The sequence below is a fragment of the Benincasa hispida genome, chromosome 1 (assembly GCF_027475165.1).
Source record: "Benincasa hispida cultivar pf3 chromosome 1, pf3_genome.v1.1, whole genome shotgun sequence".
NCBI classification, from domain to species: domain Eukaryota; kingdom Viridiplantae; phylum Streptophyta; class Magnoliopsida; order Cucurbitales; family Cucurbitaceae; genus Benincasa; species Benincasa hispida.
This window is the reverse complement of record NC_143478.1, coordinates 22,633,629-22,655,927: the sequence shown is the minus strand read 5'-3', so window position 1 is coordinate 22,655,927 and position 22,299 is coordinate 22,633,629. Positions and strand designations below refer to the sequence as shown.

General features: G+C 32.7%; 1 non-coding gene across 1 annotated transcript; it reads right to left on the bottom strand.

Moving 5' to 3' along the window:
- Positions 1 to 13,411: 13,411 nt before the first annotated feature.
- Positions 13,412 to 13,485, bottom strand: TRNAT-AGU (transfer RNA threonine (anticodon AGU)). Its single transcript has one exon. It is a non-coding gene; the product is annotated as a tRNA-Thr (tRNA).
- Between the last annotated feature and the right edge of the window lie 8,814 nt (positions 13,486 to 22,299).

The window sequence follows — 22,299 nt, the reverse complement described above, 5'->3', positions numbered from 1 at the left end:
TATTAAACCCTAAAAACTATATATAATTTTTACTAAAAACGGTTGTTATTCTTTGAGGATTTCTACATGCTCCACTCCTCATCATATGGAGTGGAGGCAATATTCTTATTTTGATTGAAAATCAACTTAAATTAAATTGTGTTGTTTATAAACAGCTATTTAATTTCTTCCAAGGGTCTCAGATTAGATATTAGATTCCCTATTTACTCACAAATTTTTTCTATATAAATTTAGGCTTTTGAAAGAAGAAAAATAAACAATTTGAAAGTTTTGATAATTAATCGGCCTTAATAAATGATTTTAAAATTAAAATAAAAACATATTATTTACTTATTTGCATAATTAGTTATTTTCTAAATCAGAAGTCCATCAATAATACTCTAAACGTCTTGAAAATGAGATGTATATAGTTCGATATTCTTAACTTTTTACTACATAACACTCATACTTTTTTGTCCAGGAAGATAATAAAATCGTTACGAAGACTTCATAAGTTTGAACTTGAAATTAATTGGATCTAATTTTTTTTCTTTTGTTTCTTTTTCTCTCTCTCTCTTTTTTTTTTTTTTTTTTTTTTTTTTGAGATTTTTCTTAAGCATTTTTCAAAATCTATTATAGATTTTTCAATTTTTTTAAAAATGAGATATAGACCTTTCAATTCTTGTATATTATTACAAAAGATTTTAATCCTCATAATTTCAAGCCTTACCATAAGCTTTCTAAATAGATATAGGGTCTACAAACTACTCCTACATGCAAAACTTTTCAAAGCTTTCCCTTTCAACTTGGATATGTTATTTTTAATTATTATTTTATTTTATTTTAAGAGCAAAGTTGAAAAACATCTCTCTATATGCTTTAAGTTAAAATATAGAAGATCAAGTTCCTAGGAATATGCTACATGATTAACAAAGGAACAGTAATTCATATGATCTCTTGAAAAGATCAAAATACACTCAAAAGAGACTTTTCTGGATCAATTTAGTAAGCTAAATTATCACAAAATTGGGCAATTTCGTATTGATCTATAAATTGAATTTAAAATTTTAATTCTACTAGTTAGTTTTACTCATCAAGAAAAGAAATATGGCTCTACTGTTTTAAACCTTTACTTCAAGGTTTAAAACAACTTTCATTTAAATTGTTATGAAATCAACAAATAAAGATATATAAAGTTAGCAAGATTTACATATTGTAGAGATGATATAGGATTAGAGGATTTAGATATAGTATACACTTCTAACTCTAGATCAAAAATCATAAATAACATAAATACGAGATCCCGTGCTTGGTCGTTCGAAGCGTCAGATAACATATTCAAGACATTTTAATACAAGTATTAACAAATTATAGGATGGATAATTATGGGATACAAGATTCTATATTAATTCTAACAAATCATATAATTAAATAAAAGAAGAAGTTACAAATATAGCAAGCAGACCCAAGGTATTTTCAGATAAAGCACAATGAAAAAGAATTTGTGTATATAAACAAAATTTAGATCCAATTCTTGGAGTCTACTACTGAAGGACTCTATCGCATAGTGTCTATCAACGATATAGTGTATATGGGTAGCAAGTAGTATTTTGTTTATATATAAAAAATTGGATCTAAATTGGATCTAAAAAATTTGTGTATTTTAGGGTTTATAATTAAGTCTACTACTAAATTTTTTATATATTTGTAATTCTTTAAAAATATTACTATATACTTAATTATAAACCCTAAAATACTACTAGCTACCCATTGCAATTAAATGTTATTGCTTTTTTTCTCTTTAAACCCATTTTCAACTAAATAAACTCATATACTTTAAAGACAAAAAAAAAAGTCATTGAAAATGATAGTCATTTGATCTCAATAAATTTGAAAAAGAAAAAAAAATTCATCAAAGTCATAACTGTAATGATTCATTTATAAAAATATAACCTACTTCCACGAAAATGAAAGTATACATACAAAAGTATTTAAACTTGTCACCATCTTAGACTTTTCTTTTTATCAATCCATCGCAACGAAATCAACCAAATTAAAAAGACGAAAACTAAAAATATTTATTTCAAAAAAAAAAAAAAAAAAATTCTCTATTAAACACACCTACATTCCCAAAAAGGGCAATATAATAGATATAAAAAACTTCTAGTAAAATTTGATCATTATCTTTTGTTACATAATTAAGATTCCATTTGGTACTATTTCGTTGTTTGTTTTTTTATTTGTTATCTATCCAAGCTAATGGAAACTAAAAAAAAGTAAATTTTAAAAATTTATTTTTTGTTTTTAGAAAATATGTAAATTATTGTAAAAAAAAATAACGTGGTATATATCCTAAAATATCATGTACTGTGATAGAATAACACTTTGAAACTTATCAAGGGGGATGGTTATGGAGTTGACTAAAAAAGTCAAATGGTAAGCAATAATGAACTAAAGAAATGGCATTATTGCAAGAAAGGCCCTTCAAAAGAAGGGAGAGGGTTTCAAACTTTCAATTTTCAAAATGGTTGGAATTAATTGAAGGTCCTTCTGCCTTTCTTAAAGTGTCCCATAAATTGCAGAAAAGACCCTATTGTAAATATTGGGGGATGGGGGAATTTTTGAGTGATAATACCAATACCAACAAAACAAACACCAAAATCCCAATTCTACCCCTTTCCCTTTTTACAGTCTCATGCACTGCTTTTGAAGCTCCTTCCCCTCTGCTTTTTTTTTTTTTTTTTTGGGTTTCATGATGCCATGTCATCAACCAGTTAGTCCACTCAAAACGTGACACGTGACACTTATCATCTCGTGAAATACAATAAGGGCTTGTTTGGATGTGGGGTGCAATGTATTTATTATATATTTATTAGTAAAAAAGGAGAAATAAACCCCACTTGGGTATTTGTTTATATGTATGTATTGGAGTTGAATTGCAAGAAAAGAAGTGAGCTTTTGGTAAAGCTTTTGTTGTTCTTCCTTTTTTTTAAAAAAAAAAAAAAAATATTTAAATATACTGCAAACTGTATATTCCTCTCCCTTCTTTTCTGCCCCTTCTTAATCTATGTAATGTGCCCTTAAAATACTATATATGTTCTTAATGACAATACCAAATAATAATAATAATAATAAAGTAAAATAAAACTCCGTCGTATCCAACCATTTAATTTTGAATTGTTTTCGAATATAGAAAAATGAACTAAAATATTTACAAATCATAACAAAATATCACAAACTATTTGCGATAGACCACGATAAACTATTATCTGTGTCTAGTGATATTTTGCTATTATTTGAAAATATTTTCAGTAGCTTTGTCATTTAAAATAATTTTATTTTACTTTTTTTATTTTTCAATTTTTCAATTTTTTTTAAAATTAAATCTATAAACACTCATTCCACTTTTAAACTTCTTGATTTATTAGCAGCTTTTTACCGATATTTTCAAAGCCAAGTCAAGTTTTGAAAATTTTAAAAAAATAGTTTTTAATACTTATTTTTGTTTTTGGAATTTGATGAAGAATTCAACTATTTTACTTAAAAAAGATACAAAATGAGAGAAAATAAACTAAAATTTCAAAAACTAAAAACTAAGTCTCCATTTGGTACCATTTCATTTTTTTTTTAAAGTAAAACTTATATCATCTACATTTCTTACCATGATTTGCATCCTTTTTAGTATAATGGTTGAATTCTTAGTCAAATTTTAAAACAAAAAAACTACTTTTTTTAGTTCTCAAATCTTGGCTTGGTTTTTTAAACTATTGGTAAAAAACACATAACAAAAAAAGAAATTTGGATGTGGAAGTAGTGTCCATAAGTTTAATCTTTAAAAATAAAAACAAAAAACAAAATGGTTATCAAATGGAGTCTAAATATTTATGAAACAAGACCTAAACTTTCAAATTTATGTTTAACACGTCATTAACTTATTTGACATTTTTTAAAAAAACGATGAACTTATTGAACAGAAGACATCCAATTCATGTTTAACAGATTCATTAATTTTTTTAATTTCGATTAACTTTAAAGATCTAAAAAACGTAAAGTAAAAATCTATTAGATACTTTTTAAAATTTAAGGATACAAGAAATTTTTTTAGTACAACTGAAGGAAAGGGTACTCAAACCATAGACCTCGTAATTTTTAGCGCATTTGTATATCAATTGTGTTATGTTCGACTTTTGACGGACATACGAGATTAATAATAGATATATTGAATCATAAAAAATTAGGTTATTAAAGAAGAAAAAGGAAAAAGAGAGAAATTAGAATAGAAAAATGGGAAGAGGAAGGAGTTTGTGCTTTTGAGAAAGAGAAGGCCACGCGCGGGCGCGAGTATTAAAGAAAAATGGGAGTGGGCGTGCAGTGCATTGCTTTGCTTTGCTTTTGGTTGGGATTTCAGGTGATTTGGACAACTGTGCCACGTGGCAACTCATCCAACTTTGACATAAGCTCCAAACCCACTTTTTCACTCACTTTCTATCGAAACTTACCCTTTCTTTCCATCTCCCTTTTCATAACACCCATCCACTTCTTTTATCTTCCTCTATTATTGACTTTCCCTCGTTTTCGGGATGTACGTAGATTGGATTAAATTGGATTGTTAGAGATTTTTTTTTGACTAATTTAAAAATTCGAATTGATTGAGCTGACAATTTGAAAGATCCTATCATTATGTTGACAACCCGAAAATTTGGATTGAATTATTTGGTTATTAACTTCTTTTTCTTATTAATTTAAAATACTTAAATTTATCAATAATATAGATCTTCTATGGTATATATTATAAAGTTTAAACAAAATAAACATTCCTAAAAATAAAACATCCAAATTCAAAAGTTCATCAATCATAAATATATATATATATATACACGTAATCCAAGTTGTATTTGGTCAATTTGGAGAAAAATTATTCAACTCGAGACTCAATCCAACTCAACAAAAATAGAAAAATTTGACACAGCCCAACCTAAAAGCAAAACTAATTATCCAATCCAGGTTTATATTGGGTAGTCCGGATAATTTAGGTTGTCGAATCATTTGAACACTTCTAGTCCTCTTTTTTCACGAATTGGATATTCTCTTCTGCGGTGATAAAAATCATACCTCCAAGATAGTCCACAGGTCCTCCACTAAGCACTATGTACATTAGAGTTCCACTGAGTTCAAGCTCGATCAAAAGTTATAGAAACCTTCTCAACACAAAATCTTTATCCTGTCCTAAGAAGATGAGAACTTGACAAAATGAGAATAACAAGCGTGTGTGAATTGAAAAAAACACACCTGAAATGTTTGATCAGAAAGAAATTATATAAGACGGGTATGATGATGATTCGTATTTTAGTTTCATCGTATATATAAAATCTTCAATTATTGTAAAGTAGGTGGTTCCTTTTAGTTTTTGTTGCTTAGAAGGATAAAGATGGGAGTGTATTGTTATTGTTTTATTTCGAATTTTGTTTCTAATTATACCACGAAAAATTGAATTGCGGCTCGCAAGAGTTTTTGTTATAAATGTCTTTAATTAAATTATGTTCGTGCTTGTGAGATGATGAAATATATATACCGTGGTTGATTTGACATAAGAAAATGAATGATTGGATAAAAGGGAAGGATGTGTCCTATAAATAGAATTTGATATGTTGGATACAGCATATAGAGAAGTATGTTGCTTGTGCCATGTTATTTTGTTTAGTAGTTATCCACCTCATTTACAATTTATATTATTATGTACTAGAAAAAATCAATACTTATCTAATAGGTATGCCGCATCGTTACTAATACAATATACGTGAAACTGTTTTTCAAACTTGAAGGCCATTATTTAATATATGGTAAGTTCAAGGATGAAATAAACAACTACCAAAATCTAGAAACTAAATGGTGTATATTTTATACGAAATATATATTGATGTTTAGGTCAAAGGGATTGGGTGAATAGTCATTTAGCATATTTATTTTTTAAAACTATTCTTTGATTTTATAATCCAAGTAGTATGTGTTGGGGTTATGCCCTAATCTTCTCATCTGTAAATGGTAAATAAATTATTAAATAAATAAAATATTGTTATTTTATATATATATATATATATATTTTGCATAAGTCAAATCTAATAAATTAAAATCCAAGATTATTTAATGTAACTTGAACATTATGTAGTTGACATTTAAGTGAATCGCGTTCAAGTGATAACCTAAAAGATTTATAGTATATGAATAAGGTTGGGTGTCTTATCCTGGTAACACTATGGATACGACTCATTTTGTAAGTGTTACAAACAATTTGATCCAAATCGTTCATGTAGAGATATGTGAGTAGGGTATCCTATACCAGTTTGCATAAGACCGGACTACAAAATATATAATCTCTCTTTGTCACACCGTTAATTGAAGAGATATTAATATTTCAAACGATGACCTTGTGTAACTCGATCTCAATCATGAATGAGTTGTGAACTCATGCCCATAAGGGTTGTTCTTTGATTTGTATGGGTGAGAATGGTCCTAGTCACTGACTCAATATGCCTACAATTTTAGGAAAGATATCAAGTGGAGAGTTGGGAACACAGCTTCATAAGATGAACTTCATTTCTTCCCGCCTTTAGGGTAAGTAGATAGGTTGTTCTTTTAAGTGCTGATTCCGAGACTTAAACAATGAAGTATTACTCTCTCACTTATCCATAAGGGATTTTGTTTATGGTTTAACCATAAACAATTTGTTCATTAGAGGATCAGGAGGTAACTACAGGGATAAAATGATAATTTTGACCCAACTATAATTACGAACAACTTGTGAAGAATTGACTACATGAAATGGTTAAATCAATGGGCACGGAAAAATTCTACAATTAATAAGAGTGTGAAGTCTTTAGTGGAGTGTCCCATAGTTAATGAATGTTGATTAATTTAATTAAAGAGTTTAATTAATTAATCTCCTTTCATTATAGTTTAATTAACCAATCAATTAATTAAAGAGTTTAATTAATTAATTTAATTAATGATTGACTTACATGAAATGGTCTCCCTGCTAGCTCACAAGTTAAATAAAGGTTTAAGTGTTGAAAGAATTTAAAGTGTTCAAATCAATTAAGGTAATTTATCTTAATTGTATATGATGTAATTAATATAATATATATAGATATATTATACTATAAAGTTAATTTTGAATTAAATTCAAATTTAAACTTTATAACATGAGAGGATTAATATTTGAATAAGATCCAATTCATATTAAAACTATAGATTAAATTAATGTAAATAAGATTCATATTAAACTACATGTTATAAGAGAGAAATATATACTTGAATATGATATATATATATATATATATATATATATATATAGTGGGTGAGGGGAGTTAACTCCCCCCACATATTACATTTGGCAGATATAATCTGTTTTTCAAAATACTATTCGATTGATTTATTTTTTGACGTGAAAAAGACAGAATGAACTCTCTGAAAAACTCTCACATAAATATACAGAGAAATGTTCTCTGATTTTTTTCTTCTCCTCCTTTATCACACTTTAAAAAAAAAGGATCTCACCATCCCTTTTTCAAGAGAATAATAGAAAATATTTACTAGTTGTATTTAGAACTGGTCGTGCCAGAATTGTTCATGTTGTGATTTTTTAAAGACCAGGAGAAGATATTGAAGACTGTTCTTAAAAAGTAATTGTTCTTCTCCGTAATTACTATTGTGAAAGCATGCTTAATCGTATTGTTTTTATCTATTTCATGAATTAATTTTTAAACAAAAATTGTAGCAAAGCAATCACACGCTTTTGCATGGAATTTGATCCCTTCAGCATTTTTATATTTTTCAATGTTTTTAAATTTAAAAATTTTAAATGCAAAATTATATTAAAAAAAGATAAATAGACTTAAATAAGCATAACATTTCATGCTACAAACTCGTTTTTATTTTTATTAAGTTAAAGTCTGTCTTATTGATGTGTTAATATCAACAAGTAGACATGCAAGTCTATTGTGCATGGGACCAAATCGCCAAGGTCGTAAAATGGGCAATAGAATACTCAAAATGATCATGTGGACTTATGATCAACACTCTTTGATACCTAAGTTAATGTTGGACAAAAGTAACATCAATTTGAGCAAGGACAATTTAGCTAAGTGGAAAATGTTTATTATATTTATACCATTTTTTTTCGACATGTATTTGGGTCGTACAATATGTTTATTAAAACTATCAAAGGTAAAATATGTGTCTTAGCTCAGTTAATACCTAGTTCGGTAAGAGATGTCTTCTTTCAATTTTTGGTCTCCCTCCTTGACTCAACCTTAAAGTTCTAATTGAGGAGATCTTTCCTATTTTGGATTGATGGGTAGTGAAAGCCTACACCAATGACCTTCTAGATCAATCCCGACAACATGTATAATATATATAACATTACCATAAATTATATGATATTATAAAATAATAATTATACCAAATTTATAGTACAACAAGTTTGTTAGTTAATTAATAATAGTCGAAATTCTTAGTATTTCATTAGTAATTATAACTACTTTTTTCGTTTATAAATATATTATCTAACATATTATGAATAATAATAATGGTATGGTATTTATATAATATATATATATATTTTACAATTAGTTATAAATAATTTAGAGGTGGCGTGTGGGACGATGTTAATTGGGGAGGATGGGGCACATGGTAACACGGACCACACGTACAACACGGAAACAAAATAAGTGGGCCAAACTGCAACTATTTGGGCTGGGCTCCGCCGTCTTACATCAATATTAGGCCCACTTCCATCGCACGTGCGCCCACAACGGTCTCGTGTCTATTAATTTTTTACCTTTCTATTTTTTTTTTTCAAAAAAGAAGGGAAAAAATCCTTGAATCCGTTAAAACCAAGTCGGTGCAGCTGGGTGGACCCAAAATGGTATTATTATAAAATAAAAATAGAAAAAAGTGGACCATTTATTTATTTATTTATTTGATTGGAGGGAGCAAAATGACAATTTAGTACTTTTCTTCGCATCACAGCCGTCCATTTGGAGTGGGATCATGGAAGCACTTTGAAGTCCACGTCAACAACAGAACCCTCCGTGTGAATGTGATTTTTTTTATCTAAAATTTTCTCTCCATTTCCTTGACAGTTCGTTTTTGAAGATTTAGACCAATCTTTAAAATGTTATATAAACTGTTAAGCAAATTTCCATTTGATAGGATCAACCAGCATTTCGCCCATGCATCATGAATTGGATCAAGATCAACGGCTTCTTAAGCTTTTGGATTTAGCTTTCGAATTGACTATTGAAAAGGAGGCGAGGTGATGACTCTCTTTCCACGATTCGCCTCTACCTTAGAGGCTAAGATCGAGGCCAATGAATCCATCGAGAGTGGTTAATCTGGATCGACCCTCTATTGTAGAATATCCTTAATGGTCCTAGTCCAGTTCTTGAGTGTCTGATTTTCAAATAGGTAAAAGAAGTAGATTTATAACGCTAGAAGAGATCATTGAAACCGTTGGGAGAGAACGACGTGTCATTGACCCCGTCGGGAGATATATATTCCAAACGGCGTATATACCTCGTCAGGAGTTTACACAAATTCTCGACGAGTAGGCGTTTCGCGTGGGAGTATGAGTCACGACGCCTATTTCTCAACCATTCCCCCGACGAGATCATGGACATCAGGAGATGATCTTCGGATGTGTTTTCAGCTTTATCCAAATGATTTTGGACATTGGGAAAAGACTATATTTTTGTAATGACTCCATTATAAATAGAGCATGACATCCATGCTAAAGGTAGGTTCATTTCCTCCCTAAAACTACTTACTTTGACCTTTGTCTTGAGATCTGATTTAAGCATCAGAGTGTTTGTGGCAAGCACCACACTGGTGTATTATTTTTTTTTTATTGTTTTACAGGTAACTTTTATTCAAATTATAAGTCAACTGTTGGTGGCACGTAAAAGTTAGGTAGTTTGCTTGATCGGATTTTTTCATCAACAAATGGAAATGTCAATTCACTCATAATGTTAATATAGAATTCATAAAAATGTTGACATGTTGGATTAAAAATTTAATTTAGTTGATCCTTTATCTCATCATTTTGAATGTCATGTATCTAAATTTTAGAAATCAACCTATGATATTATTTAGGTTATTGTAGCATTAGCATTGATTTGAAAATGAGTGATTTAGTATTTATATGTTAAGAGAGTTAAATGGAGTTATTAATGACATACATGATAATTAGGGGTAGGAAAGAGAAATATTGGAGTAGCAATGTTGGAGGAAAATGCACATGGACTTTCTTATGAATATAATAGGTTTTCACCTGTATTTGATCATAGGATTAGGTCAATTTGACATTTAAGTTTGAGTCTGTTTCAATATAGTGCATATATTACATTGTGTGTCATTGAATAGGTTGTGATATAATTGCAACAACTATAAATTTTAGAGTAAGTTAGTGTTGTAGTTAATAGATAGGTGTATAGAGTGTGACAACATTATATATTTTGAATCTAGCTAATCGCAAATTCATCCTGACACATAGAATATATATATATATATATATATATATATATATAATCTTTTTCGACCTTGTCCTTTGTTTCTAGCTTCAAAGGTGTGCTCTAGTTGCTCAACTAAATAGTTTAATTAGTCTCGAACTAGCTAGGTGAATGTGACCTACCCTTGTTGGGACTTAGGCCATAATTCACATGGGGTCAACAATATTTTGGTCTAGTTATGGTCAAATTTTCAAATATAAGCTACAATAATAGGATCTGAATTTCATACCTAATTAAACTAGGCCACTATACATGAATTTATTTAAGCCTTTTCCTAGACAAAATTTAGTTTGTAGTGCTCAGGTGGAAACCTATTTAAAACAGGTAATGTCACCTATCTTTTAATTTTAAAAATATTTTAATTTACATACCATTACAATACAAAACATAAATGGAGAAACAAATTTGAAAGTAGAATAATGGTTAAAACCTGATTTGGGCAACGACCCTCAAACTATCTCCACAATGGTATGATATTCCTCCTTTTATCTAACCAATGTGGGACTTTGGTCGCATTCCCAACAATCCTCCCCTCGAACAAAGGACCACCGAGTCTCCATTCAAACAGTCATCCATCCATCTAACTCATATCTAGGGCTAACTCCTTTTCACCCTATCCAATAGAGTTCAACACGGATCACACCATGACTACATCCAAGGCTCCACTATACATCTTTGTTCGCCTCATGTGCGACTCTAGCCAACTTGCCTCTACGCTAGGCCAAGTCCTGAGGCTCGACCTTGCCCATATATGAGGCTAAGGTCATCACAATGCAACGTCGCATCACTCTTCATCATCTTGGTTCCCAACAAAACCCAATCAAAATAAATTACCTCATTCTTTTGCCATGATTTGCATCTTTCTTAAGTATAAGAGTTGAATTTTTAGTCAAAATCTAAAAATAAAAACAATTTTTTAAAAACTATATTCTTTTTTGTTTTCAAATTTTGGCTTGGTTTTTAAAAACACATGGGTAGAAAGTAACAAAACAATAAATCTAGAAGTGAAATAGGTGTTTGTAGGTTTAATTTTTAAAAACTAAAAACTAAAAATTGGGTTCCATTTGGTAACCATTTGGTTTTTTGTTTTTGTTTTTTGAAAATTAAGCCTATAGATATTACTCCCACCTCCAAATTTCATCCTTTATTATCTATTTTTGCGCCAATAATTTTAAAAAATCAAATCAAAATTTGAAAACCAAGAAAAGTAGTTTTTAAAAACTTGTTTTAGTTTTTGGAATTTAGCTAATAATTCAATCATTATACTTAATAAAATGTAAACCATTGTTAGAAATGAAAAGAAAATAGGTTTAACTTTTAAAAACAGAAAACAAAAAACGAAATAGTTACGAAGAGAACTCAAATGATTACCAAACCAAGTATTAGGTTTTATAGAGTGGAAGTGGGTTGAAAAGAAAAGAAAAAAGGGAAATGAATAATTGAGCACGTGAGATTATTATGAATATAAGAAAATAAAGAAAGAAAGAAGAAAAAGAAAAAGTTTAGTTTCTTTTTTTCTCTCTGTTTGAAAGAGAATAATTGAAAGCGAAATTGGAAACTACGTGTGAAGAAAGAAAAGGCAATGAAAGGGTCCCTTAGGCATCAAAATAGACCATTTTCCATTCACAAAACTCCACAAAAAAACACCCATTTGCCAGCTTTGCAACCTAACTTAATATAATTCATTAAAAAAGAGAGAAAAAAAAAACCCTTCTTTTTCTGTTTTTTGTTTTTTGTTTTTTTGTTTTTGTTTTTGTTTTGGTCTCAATTTGCACATTTCTCTAGACCTTAAAACTTGTTTATGTTTAGCGGCTTTAGTCCTTTGTCTCCTCTCTTGCTAACACGTTTTGCCATTTCTCAACAATCACCAACGACTTAATATAAACATATAACACACATTATCTTCTTCTTCTTCTTCCTTTCCCCTCATTATTACCATTTGTGGCTTATGGGTCTTCTCATTGCTTCTTTCTAGCTTTTACAACCCCTTTTATTTTTTAATACCATTCGAGGAAGAAAAAGTTTCGAAATTCGATTTAATATGATTTTTTTGGAAATAAAGTGATATAAATAAGTTTATAGAAACCAAATACATATACAAATATGAGAGATTTCGATCTTGTCCTGGTTAATAAAAGAAAGTGCGTTTGTCTACAAATTGCGAATATAAGTTGTCAAGTTTCTTATGGTGGGTTAAGAGTTGACTTTGCATATATTCTTATACTTTTTTGGAAGACAATAAACAAGATCTCTACATCACAACAAAAAGGAATCATTCTATTTCTTTACCTCAGCCAAAAGAACAAATTTCATCTATTCTATATAAATTGAGGAGTGTAAAACAAACACAATAATATCTCGAACATCGAAAGAATTATATGATACATCCATGCAAAAAGGGAGCAAAATGAGAAGTAAAATTATGATTGGAGTGGATTGGGTTACCATGCTATGACATGCACTCTTTGTAAGTTGCAAAGATCAAGAAGGGATTTGGGGAATCTTGATAATGAATCATAAAACTGTTAGCCAATGGTTTCTTAGTTGTAATGTGTGTGATAATGTCTATGCATTACTCTTCAACTCAATTATTAATGTTTGCATATTCTCATCATTTCATTATGCTGATCTGTCATTTCTCGTATTCTAAAAAGACAAATAAAAATCTGTCATTTCAAAAAAAAAAAAAGAAAAAAAGAAAAGAAGGTACAATTAATTAAAAGAATTGTCGACTTGTCGTTTTGGTTCGTTGACCATACTTAGCCAGAAAAAATAAAAATTTGCATTGGGCTTACGTTCGGCCCATTTATGGTGTGAATAGTGGGCTGGGCCTCACAAAATGGAATTATGAAAATATAGAAAGAGTTTGCTCTCGTTGAGAGTCGAACTCAAGACCTCCCGCTTACTAAACGGGTGCTCTAACCAACTGAGCTACGAGAGCTACATTTTATCAAATGAACATTATTAGATAACTTTTAAAACACCTACTATCATTCACACACAAAACCCAATTTTATATATGATGTAGAGAATTTCTCAATTAATTTTAGTAATGGCGAGTTTGTTAAAATACTGTTTAGTGATTTTTTTTTTTGTTTTAATAAAAAAGAGTTATAAATTCTTAGATTTCAAGCACGTGATGGCGATAGAATTAGAACTTGAGAGGTATTTAGGCCCAACTTCAAATGCGTGAGATAGATTATTATAACTCACTTCATGTTTGGGGCTCCAAATTCAATTATCAATGTTTCTAACTATTATGATCTATATTTAGTTATAGTATTACTATTTCAAATTTCTTTTTATTACTATGTTTAATGTTTCCTACTGATCCATTCTTTTCCTTTTTATTATAGTGTTTATTATTTTCTACCTAGACTAAAATAGTCTACACTCCAATTATAGACTACTATAATCCATAGACTATGATAACTACGAACTATAATAACCAATTCAACGCTCTAAACACCCCTTAAGGATTTATGAGAGATGTTGCAAATATTTGATTGATTAAGTTGTATTCAAGTTTGGTGCAATTTTAGATTTTTTTTAATTCAATAAGGAAATGATGCCTGTATAGTTGTTAATCCTATCTTATTTTTTTTATTATTATTATCTTTGACTCATCATGATCAAAATATGAAATAGAGAAAACTTGAAAGAAGAAAATTTTGTATACGACCCTTGGTCTTGGGAGTCTTGAGAAAATTCAGTTGTTAACAATGGAAACTACATGGGATAGAAATCTCGGTACTTGATAGATTTGGTAGGTAGAGTTTTTTTTTATGTTATTGGGGTTGATGCCATAAATCTCGTAGGGTCCTATAGTTTGTAGATATTATATGAACAAACTCATTTTATATTTAATAAAATATGTGATATTTTATTCATTGTTACTTTAGTTGCATTAACCACAAACCAATAAACTAATATCCAAAGTTATCTTTGTAACTTAAACATGTATGTGGAGACATGCGGGTGGATCATGTTTAAGTGATAACTTAAATGGTCTATAGTAGATGGATAAGGTTGACCTTATCCATTGTGACATTACGAGTATGACCCGCTTTGTAGGTGTTACAATTGTTATAAAGTGCTACAAATGATTTAATCTTGATCATTCATGTATTAGACATGCGAGTGGAGATATTCTATACAAAGGGGTTTGTATAAGACTAGACCACGAAATGTTTAGTCTCATTATATAACACCATTCATAATAGAGACTTACATTTCACTAGAATGACCATAGGTAACATGACCTAAATCCTGAGTGAGTTATGAACTCCTGCCTATGAAGGCAGTTCTATGATTTGTATGGGTGAGAGTGGCCAGATCCCGACTCTACAAGCCTACCATTTTGGAGATTCGTCTGATTGGGGAGTTGGGAACACAACTACACAAGATGGAATTTACTCCTTCCCCGAAACAAGGGTAAGTAGATAAATTGCTCCCTGAAGGTTGATTCTAGGACTTGAACAATGTAGGATCACACCCTCTCCTAGCCCGAGAGGGGTTTAGTCATAATAGGACTATGATCTATTATTCATTAGAAGAATCCGTGGTACTTAAGGAGTTAGATGTAATTATAGGGGCAAAACGATAATTTGGACTAATGATACTTATGAGCAATTTGTGAAGGGTCATTGCACTATTGATTAGTTATAATCAATGGACACAAAAATATATCTATAGTACGAAGAGTACAGCTGTCGGTCATTAGTGAAGTGCCCGATAGTTAACAGATTGTGGATAATGTAATTAAAGAGTTTAATTAATTATTCATGTTGAAGAAAATCGAACACGAGGATTTTCATGACTAGCGGAATAGATCATTCCAAATTAAAATCATGTATGAACATTATAAATTACAGTCGAAACAGAAACAAAAGGTTATGCATTCATTATAAAAATTACAGCATGAAAATACAAATGAACAAGGAGAAATGCTATGAACATTTGTCGACTCGTCTCTAAGCTCCTTGCTCACGAACACTCGAATACAACAACCTTGAACGCTCAAACAACACGTCCGCTTCGTAGCACGAACGCCGCAAACTCAAACTCAACGATCGCCTCGGTCACGAACACCCCAACAGCACGAACGACCGCTACAGAACCTCGACAATGTCGAGTTGAGTATGACACCACCAAGAAGGCTACCTTGGTATTCACAGTGTGAGAATCCAGAGGGTGGACTCTATGTGGACTTGGTTTTGAGGCAGACGAAGGATGAATTAACAATCGTGTACACGATTGGGCAAGTGGGAGAAGACAAAACCTATCACATAAGTCGATGCCCAATCATTTAGCAAAAGCTAAGCGATCGTTTAGATCATCGCTTAGATGTCTATCGCTTACAAAACACTACACGATCGTCTAGCTCGCTTAAGTTGTTGCTTAGTAAATCCGTGTTTACTTGACAACTTTTTTTTTTTAGAGAAAATTCACAAAATCAACATTTGCAAAACTTACTAAAATTAGGAAAACAGTTTTTCTTTTATCTCACGGTTACCATGAACCACCAATAACCTCTCACTCAATTGGTTATTAGAGAAAAAGATTTAATTATTCAATCATTAATATTATTATAAATATAAATGATAACCAACTTATCATACTATATTTATAACCTATAGTTTTAATATCTTATCATACTATATTTATAACCTATAGTTTTAATATTTCATCTCATGAAACATATAAATCATAGTTCTTTTTCTATTCCATGGTACTTAATGTAAATCTCATTTATATCAATCCTCCACTAGATGTATCTCATACACCAAACCGATCATATCATATATAATCGAATTACCTCTTGTCAATTTGAACATTTCAAATCAACACAAAAAATGATCCTCAACTGAATCCATTGAGTTCTCAAGGGGACCTTATGAACCTGTAACTCGAAGCTCCAACAGTACGTGAATAACTGACTAAACTCTTTAGTCATAGGATCCACCATCTGTTAACTGCCAGGCACTCCACTAAAGTCTGACAGCGGAACTCTCTTTACCATAGATATATTATATGTCTATCTTAACCAATCAGCAGTGAGACAACCCTTCACAGATCGTTCGTAAGTACAGCTCGGCCAATAATCGTTATGCTTCTGTAGTTACATCTAACTTCTTAAGTACCACTGATCCCTCTTATGAACATAAATCATAGTTCTACTATGATTGAGCCCTCTCTTCCAAAAAGAAGCTGTGGCCACTATGTTCAAGCCCCAGAATCAGCCCTTAAAGGAGCAATCTCTCTACTTATCCCTGCTTTTGGAAATAAGTGAATTTCATCTTATAGATTGTGTTCCTAGCTCCCAGATCAAACAAGTCCCCAAAAAGGTAGGCATGTTGAGTTGGTAATCTAGCCACTCTCACCCATACTAATCAAAGGACTGCCTTCAAAGGCAGGAGTTCCCAAAACACTCAAGATTGAAGTCGTGTCACCTATGGTCGTTTAGGTGAGATGTAAGTCTCTAGTATCAACGAAATTATATACAGAGTCTAATCATATCATGGTCCAGGTCTTATACAAACTCTTTGTATAGAACACCCTCGCTCGCACGTCTCCACATGAATGGTTAGGATCTACCATCTGTAATAGTTTACAATTCTTGTAAACATCTACAAAGCGAGTCGTATCCGTAGTGTCACCAGGATCAGGCATCTTACCTTAATCCTTATATGACAGAGATTCCAGGAGAAGTAGGACACCAATCCCAACAATCTCCCACTTATTCTAATGACTCGGGAGACTAATGTACAATACAATATAAAAATGTACAATATACAATAAACTAGGGCATACCTCAGTATCATCTCTCACTTGCCTTAGAAAAAATGTCGCATGTCCTACAGACCAAGACACTCCAGGTGACCCTTGAACATTTTAGCCGTCATAGCCTTTGTAAAGGGATCAGCAACGTTGTGCTTCGATGCAATCTTCTTGATTATCACATCACCCGATGCACAATCTCCCTGATCAGGTGATATTTTCGTTCTATGTGCTTATCCCGACGATAACTCCAAGGCTACTTCGAATTTTCCAAAGCTCCGTTGTTATCACAATAAAGAGTGATAGTCAAATCCATATTTGGAACAACTTCTAAATCTGAAAGGAACTTCCTCAACCAAACAGCCTGTTTAGCTGCTTCACAAGTGGCTACATATTCGGCTTCCATAGTGGAGTTCGCGATGCATCCTTGTTTGATGCTTAGCCAGACTACAGCCCCTCTATTCAGAGTAAACACTGACCCCAATGTCGATTTGTGAGAACCTCTATCGATCTGAAAGTCATCGGGGTCAGTGTTTACTTTGAATGGAGGGGCTATAGTCTGGCGAAGCATCAAGCAAGGATGCATCACGGACTCCACTATGCAAGCCGAATATGTAGTCGCTTGTGAAGCAGCTAAAGAGACTGTTTGGCTGAGGATATTCCTTTCAGATTTGGAAGTTGTTCTCAATATGGATTTTTCTATCACTCTTTATTGTGATAACAGCGGAAATGTGGCAAATTCGAAAGAGCCTCGGAGTCATCATCAGGGTAAGCACATAGAACAAAAATATCACCTGATTAGGGAGATTGTGCATCGCGGTGATGTGATAGTCACGAAGATCGCATCGGAGCACAACGTTGCTGATCTCTTTACAAAGGCCCTCACGGCTAAAGTGTTCGAAGGTCACCTGGAGAGTTTGGATCTGCGGGACATGCGGCATCTTATCTAGGGCAAGTGGGAGATGATACTGGGGTATGCCCTAGTTTATTGTATATTGTACATTTTTATATTGTATTATACATTAGTCTCCTAAGTCATTAGAACAAGTGGAAGATTGTTGGGATTAGTGTCCTAATTCTCTCAGAGTCTCGTTGTTTATAATGATACACATTGTTTGATGAATAAAATAAATATTATTTCATTCTAGCATTTACTCATATTCAATAAACAAAACTCCATAGTTATCTTATGTGAACTTAAGCATGTATATGTGACATACAAGTGGATCATGCCTTAAATGGTAACCTAAATAGGTCTGTAGTATAGGGATTAAGGTAGGATACCTGATCCTGGTGACACTACAGATGCGACCTGCTTTGTAGAGGTTTGCAAATGTTGTAAACTACTACAGATGGTAGATCCTAACCATTCATGTGAAAACATACGAGCGGGGGTGTCCTATACAAAGAGTTTGTATAAGTGATAACTGGCAGAAATGCCAGTTATTATAAACCTTTTATTTAGAATTATGAGGGCTAGCAAATAGAAAATGCGGTGATAATACTTAGAATTTGTGAAAAATTAAGTTTTGCGTCGATCAGCACCTAAATCCTCACTAACTCCAATATTATGTGTTATTCTGTGTCAAAGTGTCTATTTTTGTTGCTATCGCAGGAATCAAACGCATGCACTGGAAATGAGCAATCATAAAATCAAACGCATGCGCTGAAGCCAGGCGACCACAAAGACAATTGCATTCGGTTGATAACGGGCAAAAATGCACGTTATTACAGTGCTAAGTTATTAAACAATGCAAGTTTGCGTTGATAAAATATATAAGATTGCGTCCAAAAAGTATTAAGTTCATAACATTGCGATCGCATGTGTTCATCGCATGAAAACAGTTAAATTTTGTATTTTTGTGCAGAATATACATTGACGCAAGGCGTAAAATGGGAACACAAGAAAGCAATCATAAGAGAGAATAAGCCTTTCACCCCGAAGCTCTATAAATACCGAAGGCAACCTTCAGTGAAGGGGTTCGTCTAGTTCGACATTTAGATAATTTTCTCCATAGTTAGAAGTAGCCTTGTTCTTAGTTTTTTTATTTAGAAGGCAGAAGCAAAAGAGGTGAGATTATACCGAGAGATCATTCCAGTGAACATGGAAGAGTGCTGGAAGCGTCGAGATCAGAGAGAAGGCCAACTCCTGCAAAAGCAGGAACATCTTTTGAGCAGAATAACAGTGTAAAAGCCTTGGGAAGTAAGGAATTGCTACTAGGCTCTTTATCTTTATCTTCCATTGTCATTTTGTACTCCGAACTTATCTATAGAAATGTAATCTACATCTTTATGTCTGTTCACTCTCTATTTATTACGCATGAGTAACTAAATCTTTTGAATGGGTTGAGAAGTACTTAGCTAGCATAACTAGGGATCTTCATTCTATGTGATTATCTTGTATTATGTATGCGTCATTCGTCCATTAGAGATACTCGGGAGGGTAGTCTAAGGATAGAATCTAGACTTGGAAAAGTCAGTTAGAATCTAGGCTTTGGAGAGTCAGATTAGAACGCATAATCAAGAGATAGGAGCTTAGGAATAAGCACTGTTTGTTATTAACGCATCGCATGTATCCTAGAGATAGGTTATGATTGTATGCGGTCACCTTGTCTTTGTGTGCATCTTGCATAATCGCATAGACAAAATGTAGAGACTTAGGAATAAGCTCTATGGACATTATCGGAATACTCAGTGCATCTACCACATAATCAGTTCCTTAGGAATAAGCTCTATGGAAAAACCTTCTCAACCAGTTCCTCCGAATACTCAGTGCATCTACCACATAATCAATCTTTTCTCAAAACCGCCGCATACTTTATATACCGCAAACAACAACCCAAAATAACTCTTTGATTTATTGGTTACTGCAAAGTCTTCTTAAAAATTATCACCGCATACCGTTTTCCTTAGTTCCTGAGTTCGACCCTGGACTTACCAGGAAACTCAGTAGGCTTGGATTCTGCTGAGAAAACTTGATTGTACAATGCATTCCCATCACCGCAATTTACTTCATTATTTCATCGCATAAAATAACGCATCATCGGTTAAAGCCAAGCTATCGCATAAAAAAACGCATGTGATGATCACATGCGTCTATCGATCGAATGCATTCAACACTTAGAGATTGCGGTGATCAACCAAATGCGTTCACCACTTAGAGATTGCGGTGATCAACCAAATGTATCCATCGCATGGAAGTTGCAGCAATCAATCAAATTTGTTCATCACCTAGAGATTACGGCCACGGAGTGATAACTATAAATAGAAGGGCGATCGCAAGATGGGTGAATGCGTTGATACTTCAGTTGAATCAAGCTCGAACGCATACCTTGGGAGTATCAATAAGATAAGATGATGCTGACATTACCTATACCGCGACAAAGGCAGCAGTGAGACATAATGCAATCATGATTGCTGTCGACTTTTAAACTCTATAAATAGCCTTTTGGACCTTCATTTCAAGACATCCGAATTTCTGCCTTAAGGCAGAGGTTTGCGATCATAGATGAGAGCATGAGCGAGATTTTCTATGAGGATTCTTCACCTCCACAGCCCATTCCCAGTGACGACCAGAGCTTTGTCAGAGATAGAACTCGAGAGAGACGTCTCCACCATCCATCCATGGCACCACCAGTAGCCTTGACGCAGAGTCTTTTCATTTCTTCTCTGATCTCTGTATTCTATTACATTTTAGCTTAAGATATTGAGACATTTTGTAATCAGTGCATATCTTGATTCCTTCAATTCCATCTTCTTCATCGTCTTTATCTTTATCATCGTTTACCTTCATCATTTATTTATCAAAGGCGATCGCATACTCAATCGTGTAGCCTAGAGATAGGACGTATGTAACAACCCACCGAGAGATGTGCGTTGTGCGAGTATAGTGAGTTAATCCTCTTTGCTTGGTGAAAGGCTGTAGCAATGCTTGTCGGTGGGTTGTTGAAATGCATGTCTATAAGTTAATTAGCCGCATCTAACTGCCTGAGAAGGTAAGAGATGGAACGCACTAAAGCAAAGTATACATTGTTCCTAGAGATAGGCACGGTCTTATGCTCAACGCAACCATGCACTATAGAGATATAATCATGCGGCTGACCACCGAGAGGTGTGCGATGCGTTAGTGTGACGAGCTGGGATTACTCGAGCGATTTAAGATAATAAATTACTATACGTTAACAGTTGTTGCATATCTACCATTCTCATTGCAAGTCTTCCATTGCTCAATCTGTTTAGTTAGGAGTAGAAATAGTGTGTAATCCATTAAACTTCTTCCGTTTACTTTTATTCATCGCCTCAAACACATTGCTTCACAAGCATTATGGAGTGACAAGTCCCTGTGTTCGACCTCGGATTACTCGAGAAACTTCCGTTCTCGTTATACTTGGCGAGAAGGCTAAGAAAACTTGTGATAGGAACGCATGGTCATTGCATACTAGATTAACGCATACTTTCTATCCCAACGCATGACCTCCGACGCTTGGGCTTAAATGCATAGCTTAAGACATGCAACGCGCATAATTGCGTTCAACTCTAATTTTCCTCAACAAGTTTTTGCCACCGTTTCCCGGGACTTGACAACTTATGGTATGTTAAGTTTTGTGTTTTCGCAAGCACCCCTTTTAGTCTTGGGCGTATTGTAGCTTGTGCAACCAAGTTGCAAACAATATTTGAAATGTAGGCGATATGCCAAAAGACAATGTTGACCCCAAGATAGAAAGGTTATCTGTCGCATGAGCTGGAAGGAGTCTTAAGCACATGTCAGCCAACATGCGTCCAACAATTGCTGAAAGCTCCAATAGTCAGGACAACGAGTCTCAACCTAAGTAGTTGAGATCAATCTCCTGCATGGAAGACTCCTTACGGTAGTTTCACTTCAATTTCCCCAAGGATGTCTTCTACTCTATCTTTACTTTGCTTTCCTAGTTAACCTTAGATTATTTATTTGATTATTTCCATTTTGGATTTGCGG